General features: G+C 50.7%; 1 non-coding gene across 1 annotated transcript; it reads left to right on the top strand.

Annotated features, from left to right (window-relative positions):
- The first annotated feature begins 10,551 nt into the window (after positions 1 to 10,551).
- Positions 10,552 to 10,633, top strand: TRNAS-AGA. Its single transcript has one exon. It is a non-coding gene; the product is annotated as a tRNA-Ser (tRNA).
- Positions 10,634 to 12,139: the final 1,506 nt, after the last annotated feature.

Below are 12,139 nucleotides of genomic sequence, written 5' to 3'. Positions count from 1 at the left end.
GGGGGGTGGCTTAATCCCTCTTTCCATGGGAGTAGCCAAAAAGTTTGATGTGCGAGTCTACAAAGCTTGAACAATCACTTGCCTGATGCTGCCATAAACTCAGACTATTACTCTAGTGAAGATCTCACCTCTGCTGTACTCAGGAGAATGGTAGGGTAATCCAGACCATCCCATCTCGTCAGAAGGGGATAGAAAGGCATATTGCTGCTGTGGTCAGCAATATGTCACCTCCTTCAAACAGAAGGAGATACAAGATCTTTGATATGCATAACACTTCCTAACATTTCCTGTTCAGGCAGTAGGTTGAATTAAAAACCTTCCTAAGTGGAAGTACTGTTTGTTTTTCCTAGCCTTCCAGCCATTTTCTCAGACTGATTGAACTGTATTAATCTTGAACACTTGAGGTCTGTGTTCAGCAGAACAATCCCTGACAGGCTCACAAAGCGCTGTCCTGATTTCTACTCCCCACTGTCTCAGCCTCTAAATCTTAACGTATGATTTTATCCATAATAACTTTCTTGGGATACACAGTGGAGGAGAAGACCTTCCCCTGTCCTGAGTTAAAATTCCCTTGCTTTGAATGCGATGTAGGGCTAAAGATGGTGTATTGCTGCTGTCTGCACCAGCAGGAGGCAGAAGGCTGATTCCCTTAGCAGTAGATTTGTTTTCACTACAGCAGTCCCCCTTTCCTAGAGAGAGGTGATTGTTAGTCTTCTGAACCTGAGACAGCAGGGCACCTTGCAGACAGGGATTTTAGCATCTATGTACTCAGCCTTGGGATCAAGAGCAGCAGTGCATAAAAGATCCAAACAGCAACAGCTTTAAAGATGAAAGGATTAGGGAAAAGAACTAATTTTGTTCAGCAAAATAATCTACTTGTCTGGCCTCTGGATGTGCCTTTTCAGATTATCAGCTGTACCTGCCCAAATGCAACTATTGGGACAAGGACACAGAAACTTCCTCAGAGCTGGAGAGCTGTTGGTTACCTAAACATTGCCATAGGCTGCCCTGGGGCATGCAGGCTGCAGATCACAGTTCTGCCCCAGCTTCGGACCATGCTGTCCCTGCCATAAGATCCCAGCCTGGCTGCGGAGCAGCTCTGCACCCTACCAGCAGGGGTGGTGCTAGGGGAGAGCTTGGGGGGCGTTATAGCCACCCCAAAATTCTCCATAGCCCCCCGTAGCCACATCACCCAGCGCTGCCACCATTGAGCCTGCCCGCAGCTTCCCATCCCGCCCCCGGCAGGAAGAAGCTGCCAGTGCTGGGGCCGGTCTCCACAGAAACCCCAGCCCTGTGCTGTCCGAGCGTGGCAGCTGCTGGGCTCCCCATGGAATCACCCCAGCCGTGCGGGCAGAGGCTGCTGGGACGTGTCCATGAAGACTGCCTTTTAGCAGCCACATCCTCAGTGTTGGAACATACGAGCAATTCAGGACATTTTAGGTGGTCTCCCACAGGAATAAGGCAAGACTTAAGCCAATAGCATTATGGGTCAAGCCTCGCACTGAGGACAGAAGAATCCTGTGCACTGCTACAGGTTTGGCAGAAACTGGCTAAGCAGCAGCACTGCAGAAAAGGACCTGGGGGTTACCGTGGCCAGTAAGCTTGATATGAGTCAGCAGTGTGCCCTGGGTGCCAAGAAAGCTAACGTACTGGGCTGCACTAGTTGGAGCATTGCCAGTAGATTGAGGTAAGTCATTATTCCCCTCTCTTCAGCACTGGTGAGGCCACATCTGGAGTACTGTATTCACTTTTTGGCTCCCCACTATAGAAAAGTTGTGGACAAGTTGAAGAGAGTCCAGGGGAAGGCAACAAAAATGGTTAGGGGGATGGGGGACATGATATATGAGGAGAGGCTGAGGGAGCCAGGATTGTTTAGAGAAGACAGAGGGGATTTGAAAGCAGCCTTCAACCACCTGCAGGGGGCTTGAAAAGAGGATGGAGCTGGACTGTTCTCAATGCTGACAGAGCAAGGAGCAATGGTCTCAAATTGCAGCACGGGAGGTTTAAGTTGGATATTAGGAAACACTTTCTCTCTAGGAGGGTGATGAAGCTCTGGAATGGGTTACCCAGAGAGGTGGTGGACTCTCCAGCCTTGGACATTTTTAAAGCCTGACCCGACAAAGCTTTGGCTGGGATGATCTAGTTGGGGATGGACCTGCTTTGAGCAGAGGGTTGGACTAGATGACCTCGCGAGGTCCTTTCCAACCCTAACTTTCTATGATTCCAACAGAAAAGCCATCTCGGCAGGTGTCTACATTATGTGCTTGTGCATACCTGGAAATGAAGCAACGTTACTGCTGTAGAGCAGTGCTGGCCATGTGCCACACACTGCTCTTTGCTGCTGTCTTGGGGGTGCTTACTGGCAAATGCTCCGTGCTCTAAGGTTGACCCATTTTCAGGATATGATGCATAGAGCTGGCCATGCCTCAGCATAGCACCCCTGGGTTTGGCATGGAGCCTATATGGACAAGCAGCTAAATTGTATTCATAGGAGGTGGAAGCCTGGGGCTAATGGGGCTCAGCCCCACCAAACGCAGGGCAGCAGGTAAGGCTGCAAGGCAGCCTGGCCGCAGGCTCTGGACAGCTGCAGCAGGAGTGGGGAAGGGCGTGCACACAGCCAGGGTCACAGCCGGGTGTGTGGATCACTAGCAGCGCAGCAGGCAAGTACCAGTCTACTCTGAAGGGGAATGGCTGTGGCGGGTGCAGGTCAAGGCTCTCGTAGTAAGGGAGGGAGTGGGGCAGGGACGGTGGGTGGTGGAACAATCAGAGCCCGGGTAGCTCATCCAGGGGCACAGGGGGGCTCCTGCTGCTACGCGCACCCTGGCAGAGGCCCAGGGGGCACGTGCCCCCTGATCTGTGTGCGAGGCAGAGACGGCTCCTGCTGCACCTTGCACACTGCTTGCAGCTGCCTCAGAGCAGTGCGACACCATGTGCCTGCTGTCACTGGGCTGTGCCATGCCTCCTGCCAGCCCCTTGGCAGGACATATATGGCATCACGAAGCTGTCAAGGGGGCAGGGCACAAAGCTCAGCACTCAGTGGCAGCCGCCTCCGCCCCATGCACAGATCAGGGGCGCGTGCCCCACAGGCCTCTGCTGGGGTGCACGCAGCGGCAGGAATCCCCTGCACCCCTGGACAAGCTGTCCTGGCTCCGATTGTCCCATCACCCGGCCTGGCCGGAGCCCCATTCACCCCAGCCCCTGCCCCACTCTCTCCCTCACCACTGGGGCCTTGATCTGCTCCCCCCCCCATGGCCCTTTCCCCCACAAACTTGCCTGCCGGGGGGCATGCACTTACCCCTATTTTTTCTCCCTCTGCCTATGATTGTATTGGTTCCTGTTGCGTGGCAGAAAGCATAGGTCTCCATGTGTGGGTTAAAGCCCATTCCACCAGGATTAGTGCTGTCTGTGGCTTCTCTAATAGTCCATATAGCAAAAAAATTTGCAGGGCATCTATGGGGTCAGTGCACACTTTCACCCCCCATCCCAGCCTCAAGGTCTGACATTGTCCTTCGTCAGAGCTCTTCTGCAGTCCTCCTTACCTAGGACTCTCTGTCAATGACCTCCTTTGCTGTCACCACGGCCAGGGACCAGAGACTGGAGTCGGAGCAGACAAATGCTGGCAGTTCGAGCTGTCGTGTTGCAGACTCATCTTACCCGCATGTGTGGGCAGGTCGCTCTTGGAGAAGTGCCTATGGCCAGCTGGAATGCTGCTGTTTCTACACAGTGATATGACTACTGCAACCTGTACCACCTGCGTGTCTTTTATTCAGGGCATGGACACGCATAACGCCTAGACTGGTTTTAGTGCAGTTTATCCTGAAGTGGACAAATGTTAGCTCTGTTTAAAGCTTCCTGAAGCAGTTCAAAAATATTCCTGAAAAATCTACTATTCTTGAACTAGTTCACTGTGAACTGGGTCGATGTTACATGTGGACACCGTGCACTGTGTAACACAGGTATGATCTATCCTCCGGGCATCCCACACTGCTTCACTCCTCCACCCTCCACTTAACAGCTGTAACTCTGGTACGCAGCCAGAACTCTACTGCCTTTTTTCTCCCGCCCCCAACTTTTGTTGGCGCTTTTTATCAACGATCCCATTTGTGCTACTTGGTCAACACAAGCTATCTGCCTAACAACCAGCTGTGTCCTCACTTTCTACTCAATGGTAACCCCTTATCATGCCCCCTTAGACTCTGGGAACCCAAAAACGTGGGTCTAAGCACTCTCCGCTCCTGGGCATCCCAGGTCAGGCAAGCACACTTCAGAGTTCAACTGCAGGCTCCCGAAATGTACTGAGTTTGTGTCTAGGAGAGAAGGGAAAGCAGAAAACTCCTTCAGACACAAATTACCCACCCCCTGGGACCTCTGCAGCAAGCACTGCCCCCCACCTTGCCCATTGCAAGACATGCTGGACTGGGTGCTCACTCCCACCGCCTGGTGTTGGAGCCACAGCACTTGAGTACTGAAAAGGTGACTGTGTGTGTGGACACCTCCAACCCGTGACACTTGTGAACAGGTTCCCAACCAGTGAGATTTGGGAGTAGCTCAGTTGGTACCGGTGTCCCCACCCTCGGTTAGTCACTCCTAGGTGTAGCTGCTGCCATCAGATTATATCAAGAAAAGCAAATAAAACGGGACATGCTGCCAACACATTACATCACTCATGCAGTGGAAAATAACTGTTAAACTAGTGCTGTGAGTTAATCAATCTTTGGAGATGTGAATAGATGGAAAGTGACCAGTCTGGTTAAGGGCAGCGATTACTTCTGGTTAAAGATCAGCTCTTGTAAGGGCATGGCTGCCAGGGTGCCCTGCAATTCAGTGCACCTCTGAGTGGGCAAGATGGGATCAGTGCATCATCTCTGCAGTCACGTGAGCTAGGGGTTCCCAAAACGCAGGCCCTCTGCTCTAAAAAAAGCCCGCTCTTAGAGCAGACAGATTTAAAGGACTTGTCTGTGCACATATGCGGAACAAGCAGCAGTTCTTATCCTGCCCCAAACGGTCTCAGTCACTCAACACTTCCCCCATCTAAAGCAAGGCCAGCATGGAGGGAAGGGCTGAACTCTCTAGATGGGTGGGAGCCTCATGCACGTGCGACTGATTCAACATCGCAATCTCAGTTTGAATCCAATCCTGAGAAAGAAAACAGGTACGGTGTCATAGCCTGTTCCTTTTTTTGTGGAGAGGTGAGAATCATTACAGCAGACTGGATGTGACCCATCTTGGTCTATGCAATCTGAGCGTGGGAACTTCACGAGACTCGGCATCTAGTTGCAAAGAGAAAACAAATTACAGGTGAAAATGCTGGTGGGGAAGGACAAGAGGATTGGGAGGGACAGAGAGTTCTGGGAAGAGCATGGAAAGGGGCTTGGTGGGGAGGGAAAGTGGGGTTTGGGACACTGGGAGGTATGGGAGGACACTTCGAGGCATGATCAAGAGGTGGAAAGCAGAGGGAGGGAGGAAAGGAAGGTGAGGACACTTGTCATCCTTCTGCTGATGTGTGCCACGATCCGGGAAGCCCAGGAGGACCCGAACCCCTTTCCCTGTCCCATCCCATGAGAGCCAGGAGCAGGGAATTCCTTGCGCCTTTGAGTGTGTCTGAGCTGTTCTTCCTGCTCTTCCAGATGAGCTGGCCCTTGTCCTGTCCCAGGAGCTGAAGTATGGGGGAATCCCTGCCCTTCTTGGAGTACCTTAGCCTCCCTCTCTGCTTCCCCATATAAGATGGATTGCAAGACCCTGCCTTTCTAGGGGGGGCGCTGAACCATCCTTCAGCTGAACCAGAATCCAGGTAGGTTCTCCCTGTCCCAGCACATGTGCTGGGAGCTGTGGGCTCCCTTCGTTTGAGGGTATCAGCACTCCTCTTCCCAATCTCCATGCAAGCTGACAGCTAGGTGAGCCCGGCCCCTCCGAGGACGGAGCTGAGAACAGGCAGGCTGGAAGCATGCACAGAGCACAGGGCCCCGAGTCTGGACTGGGAGCTACGAGTGGGCATGCTTGGGGCACATCACCATTTCTTGTGGGGGGGAGGATGGAAACACCCACTGGGACAAAAGGAGCAAGTCATGTCAGGTCCTCTTTCTGGCCACGTTCATCAGCCCCAGGTGTTCGTGTTCAGATGAGAACATCAATCACATTGTAACACACGGACCCCAGACCTCTCCAGAACCCGTCTCTGGGTAAGGGCCCACGAGTCTGCACGACAGAGTTTGGCCGACAAAGCTATGTTGGCTGGGGGTGGGGTTGGCAGTGAGGGTGAGCACATAAAGTGGAGGTGGGGGTGGAGGTCCTCTTCTAGCTGATGTCAGCAGCACCCCCGACCCCAGCCTCGGTTGGACTTACCATAAAGATCAAAGATGGCTTATATCACCTTGGCTTCTGTCTCGGAAGCGTAAGCCAGGTCAGCTGGAAAACCCCTCCAGCTGATGCACAGATCTCTGCTTTTGGGCTCTGCTGGGACAATTAGGATGGTAGAGGCCCTCTCCCTTTGATGGAGGCAGGCAGATACATTCCCCCCTTCACAATTCCTGCAATTTTCCCTTTTCATCCTACTAAGCCGTCATACCTCACAAGGCACAAGCACATAAATAGTGGCTGCTTTGGGTCTGGCACCCTCTGCTGCTGCATGCTTGTATGAATAGGCCGCAGCTTATGCAAGATCCCTTCCTCCATGAACAGACAGCCTGAGCTGTACACTACAATAGTCCCTGCGCCTCTGCTACCTTCTGCACCTGGCCCTCTGCCTGCCCCGCTCCCTCTGCTCTTCTCCAGCTCTGCTCATCCTCTACCAGCACACAGGGCAGCACATACCTGCATTTTGAAAAGAACATTATTGTTGAGATGGCTTCAGGCACCCTCAGATCCTGATGTCCGTGGGGTACAGGAAGAGGGCTTGTCTTGGGGACAGAGACTCCTGAGACACTGGCACGTGTACCAAAGAGCAGGAAAAAGGTCTCAAACCCTAGATAATGGCAAGACCTCCAGGATCCTGGCTCCTATAATGCCTGGCAGAGAGTGTGATTCAGACAGTTCCTGAGCACAAAGCTGGAGCCTGTTTGTTGAGCTCAGCTGCTTGTTGAAGACCAGACTCAATACCACTGTCCTAAGAGGTCACGGTGTAGGTGGGGTATGTGGGCACTACCTGGGGTAAGTGTGGAGTGGCCTTCAATGCCCAGAGATGTGGTTTTAGTCCCCAAGTCTGAACAAAAAACAACAGTAAAACTAGATTTCCTTAAAAAGGCTGTTGTGTGTGTTTGCTGGGGCTGGGGGGTCAGTAGCTCAGGAGCCCCTGGTTCCTGATGAGGCATCCTGGCCTTGGGAGCACTTAAGGCTTCCCTACATTTCAGAAGGGCGCAGAGGTGGTGGGTGATCACCGAGTCCAGCAAAAAGTGGTGTTTTGGTTAAATACATTTAAGGATTTCCATGAAAAACGAACTCCTATACTCCTACCACTTGCCTGATTTCACGGCCTTCCAGGCAGACCGCAAAACCCAAGCATCTGCACACCCAGGAAGTACAGTGGGAAGGCATCTGCCCACGCACCCTTTAACTCTGTCCTTGGTGAGCAAAGCCCCTATGTGCCTGTGACTCACTTGCTCAGCCTCGCCGGAGCTGCTTGTACCTGCCTGAACAGCAAAACTCAGCCTTGCCCCAGGGAAAATCAAGCCTCTAAATATTATGAGCCATTCACTTTCAAAACACACGATGCCACTGAACCTACCTTTCACTTATTCAGCATTAAACCACAGGCCACATTCACTCTCAGCATAACCCCTGGCAGTCGCCAAGGAAGGTTGTCTGTGCCTTGCTACCAACCCACCTACCTGACACCGTGCTGAAAGGAGACTGGTTGGATCTCTCCAGAGACACACGTAGCTCTTCCCTTTGATGGAAGCGGGCAAAGGTGATCCCTTCAGAAGTGTGTGGCCCTTCCAGATTGTCCCCTTTCACAATCACGGCACTGCCAGGCTAGTCCACCTAATCCCCACACCATCCCATACAGCTGCACCCAACCCAGCAATTGCTGATAACAGCCATTGCCTATTGCCAGCCCCAGGATGGGGCAGAGACAGGACTGCCTGAGTGTATGCCTTCTCTCTTATTCCTTGATTTTCAGAGGTTTTGCTGAAATCTTCTTCTTGCAAGGGAACAGGACACCACTGAGCAACCTGAACTCTGGGTGAAAGCTTTTGGATCAGCAAGTTTGGGGAAATTCATTAACCAGGTGACTATACTGCAACCCCTATGGTTGTTTTTTGAAAAGTCACATACTTGCCGCTGGGAGAAAAATCAAATGTCATACTAGATGGAGTGTAGGTTGCAGCCGTGTTGGTCTAAGGACATAGGCAGACAAGGTTCTTTAGGTAGATGTGATATCTTTAATATCAGATTCACCCAAAAGAAAGATATCAGATTCACCCAAAGAACCTTGTCATACTAGGTGGTAAAGCCCTAGATTGGCATCCATCCCTGCTAAAGCGTACTACAAGGTAAGCCACGGGCAGACTCCTACACCTACTGAAATGAATGGGAGCTTTGCCACTGATTTCAAGAGAGGCAGAGCAAGCTAAGCATGGCTTTACAAAGCATCGTTCTCTTGCTTAGCAGTGATGATTGCTGCCTTGGTTTAAATGATGATGTTAGCAGCTGAAAAGATGCATTTGATCCAGTATCTCTACAGTATTCATTTAAAGGATGTCACCAACCCCAAATCCACTCAATTTTGAACTCAGTTTCAGAGACGGCACCTGCCAGGTCACCCGGGACAATTTTATAGTTGTGTCACCTTATTTTCTAAAATGCTTTTCTTTTCCCTTGTCTCTGTGTGAACGGCCCACATGAACAGCACGAAAATTGATTGTACAGAAGAAACAGCAAACTGGTGATACTGAAAGCAGTATAATAATAATGGAGAAAGCCACAGTTAGATAAAAACAGAGGAACAAAGTACCCCACATTCAGCTTGCGTTGGTCTGAATTTAACCCTTACCCCTTTGTTCCCTTCCCTCTCTAAACCAAATCAGACAATGTTGTGTCTACCACACTCCACTAATGATAACGACTTACATGGCACCTTTCAACCCTCAAAAGCATTATATGCGGTAGGCCTGATCAAAGTCCCCACAAAGCCAGCGTGGATCACATGCCTGACTTCAACAGAGGCCAGATCTAAACAGACATATGGGAATCATTTTATCCACCACTGCAGAGCAGCCACTGTTCAGCAGCACACAGCCACACCGTCTTCAGCTAGCTCTACCACACACCGACCTTTCGGTAAAGCCAATTTGATTCCTTAAGCTGGAATTTGGCCACAGCCAGGTTCAGCCCTCCCCTCACACTTGCAAGAACTGCCCCGGTTTTAGCAGAAGCAGGTACTACGGTGGAGCAGTCACAAGAGCACAGTTAAGGTTTCACAGGTAATTATGCAAGTTAGCAAGGAGCCAGGCCGCCAAAGCTCAGCTCTCCAACTGCTGGGAGAGATGCAACTGCGTTTTCAGCTTCCTTCCACTGCAGACCTCCCCGAGGGGCTCCCAGTGACTCCAATCTCATCCTGCCTTTGGTGCCTGTTTATCATTTATTCCTGGTAACGATGATTACTCCAATCATTTGGGAAGGCTGAAGCCATGCACATTCTTTCTTCCCAGTTCTCCTCCATGATGGATCTTACCACAATTTTCGTGCTTCATTTGGCATTTAGAAGCGACTTCCACATTTCCGTAGATATCACTGCATGTCTCAATGCGGTGCGCAATGATTTTACTTCTATTTTCCCTCCAGGCGATGCAGTTATATTCCAGCTCTCACTGTCATCGCTGATTCACCTCCCAGGTCCCCACCCGTCCTGTCTCAGGAAAGGGTTTCTACCTGTAAGTTTATTAGCCCCTCCTTTCTCCCCTCTGTATTAATACCTGCATCCTGTCACAAGGGCTAGCACTTCAGTAAGGGCATCTGAATGACACAAGTCAGTCCCGCAGACCCTGACCTGCGCAGCAGTGATGATACGGTTACAGCCTAGGGAGAGAAAAGCAGTTTCTCCGACAGTCGATAAAGAAAGAAAACAGCACGACACTAAGTTTCGTGCTCTAGGTTCAGTGCCCCACTGATTCTCTCCAGGGGTCCAAGAAGCTGCTGCTTTCACAAGGGGGAAGCACCTGTCAGTCACCAGACAGGGAGAAACACGGCTTACTTTGGCCTGAATCTTGCAAGCTGCCAACTACCTTCGACCCCCGTTGAAGTCAGTGGCACTCAGTAACTTACAGGTTCCACTGACAATCACATGGGTGCTGTCCTGAACATGACTACATCTTCCAACCATGCCCTGTTTGCCATAGACTAATCCTGGAATCAAGACGGGTGATTTGGGAATGGGCGGTAGGTCTTGGGGTCTCCATAGCATGAAAAGACTTGAGGGGCACTAATATGATGTCCACAAGGAGAGGAAAACAACACTGCAGGATCAGGGCCAGCAGAGAAAACAAAGCTTTATGTTTAAATTAAGCTTTATGCATGTGGACAGCCTCCTGAAATAAAGAGGACTGTGCATCAGATGTAGTCGTGGCCGAGTGGTTAAGGCGATGGACTAGAAATCCATTGGGGTCTCCCCGCGCAGGTTCGAATCCTGCTGACTACGCTTCTGCTTTTCAAGATTATCAAAGAAGCCATTCTTAATAGGCTGGCTGATGGCAACATCCTGAGGGTTTGTTGTGGGTAGGCCTTGCTTGGCCAGTCTTATTTCCTTCTACGACCAGGTGACCTAACACCTGGACAAAAGAGAACAGATTGATGTCATATATCTTGACTTTAAAAAAGCCTTTGAGCTGGTATCCCATGATCACCTCTTAGTAAAACTGGCTAACTGTGGCCTTGGGTCCACCACGATCTGCTGGCTGGGGAATTGGCTCCGTGGTTGGACCCAGAGGGTGATGGTTGACAGAAGTCAATCGTATTGGTGCCCTGTGACCAGTGGGGGCTCTGTCCTTGGACCTATACTATTTAACATCTTCATTAATGATGTGGACATTGGTATCAGAAGCGGACTGGCCAAGTTTGCGGATGATGCCAAACTCTGGGGTAAAGCATCCGCACCTGAGGACAGGAGGGTGATCCAGACTGACCTTGACACGCTCATGAAATGTGCGGACAAGAACCTGATGGTGTTTAACACCGAAAAATGCAAGGTTTTCCACCTCGGGAAGAAAAACCTGCAGCATCCTTATAGGCTTGGCAGTGCTACACTGGCTAGCACTATGGACAAAAGGGACTTGGGGGTCATGATTGACCACAAGATGAACATGAGCCTGCAATATGATACTGCTGCTAGTAAAGCAAGCAAAACGCTGGTTTGCATCCATAGATGCTTCTCAAGCAAATCCTGGGACGTCATTCTCTCATTGTACTTGGCCTTAGTGATGCCACAGCTGGAGTACTGCATTCAGTTTTGGGCTCCACAATTCAAAAAGGATGTGGAGAAGCTTGAGAGAGTGCAGAGAAGAGCCATGCACATGATCAGAGGTCAGGAAAACAGACCTTATGATGAGAGGCTGAGAGCCATGGGACTCTTTAGGCTGGAAAAGCACAGGTTCAGGGGTGATCTGGTGGCCACCTATAAGTTTATCAGGGGTGCTCACCAGGATCTGGGGGAACGTTTGTTCACCAGAGCGCCCCAAGGGATGACAAGATGGAATGGTCACAAACTCCTCCATGACCGTTTCAGGCTCGACATAAGGAAGAACTTCTTTACAGTCCGAGCCCCCAAGGTGTGGAAAAGACTGCCACCAGAGGTGGTTCAAGCGCCCACTCTGAATGCCTGCAAGAGATATTTGGATGTTTATCTTGCTGGGATCCTATGACCCCAGCTGACTTCCTGCCCCTGGGGCAGGGGGCTGGACTCAATGATCTTCCAAGGTCCCTTCCAGCCCTAATGTCTATGAATCTATGACTCATATGAACATGCACATTCACAGGACTGAGATCCATGCTATTGCTATTTCATCACTGAAGTCCTGGTCAGTCTTTTATTTAGGAATCTTATTTCCCAAGGATACAATTAAGTCATAAATTTCAGGCTGAAATTTACCTTATGACTTTTCTACCAAGGGACAATTATTTTTGTCTCTTCATACATTTCATGCTGTAT

Source organism: Alligator sinensis, unplaced genomic scaffold (assembly GCF_000455745.1).
Source record: "Alligator sinensis unplaced genomic scaffold, ASM45574v1 scaffold200_1, whole genome shotgun sequence".
Taxonomy (NCBI): Eukaryota; Metazoa; Chordata; order Crocodylia; family Alligatoridae; genus Alligator; species Alligator sinensis.
This window is presented reverse-complemented; position numbering and strand designations above follow the sequence as displayed.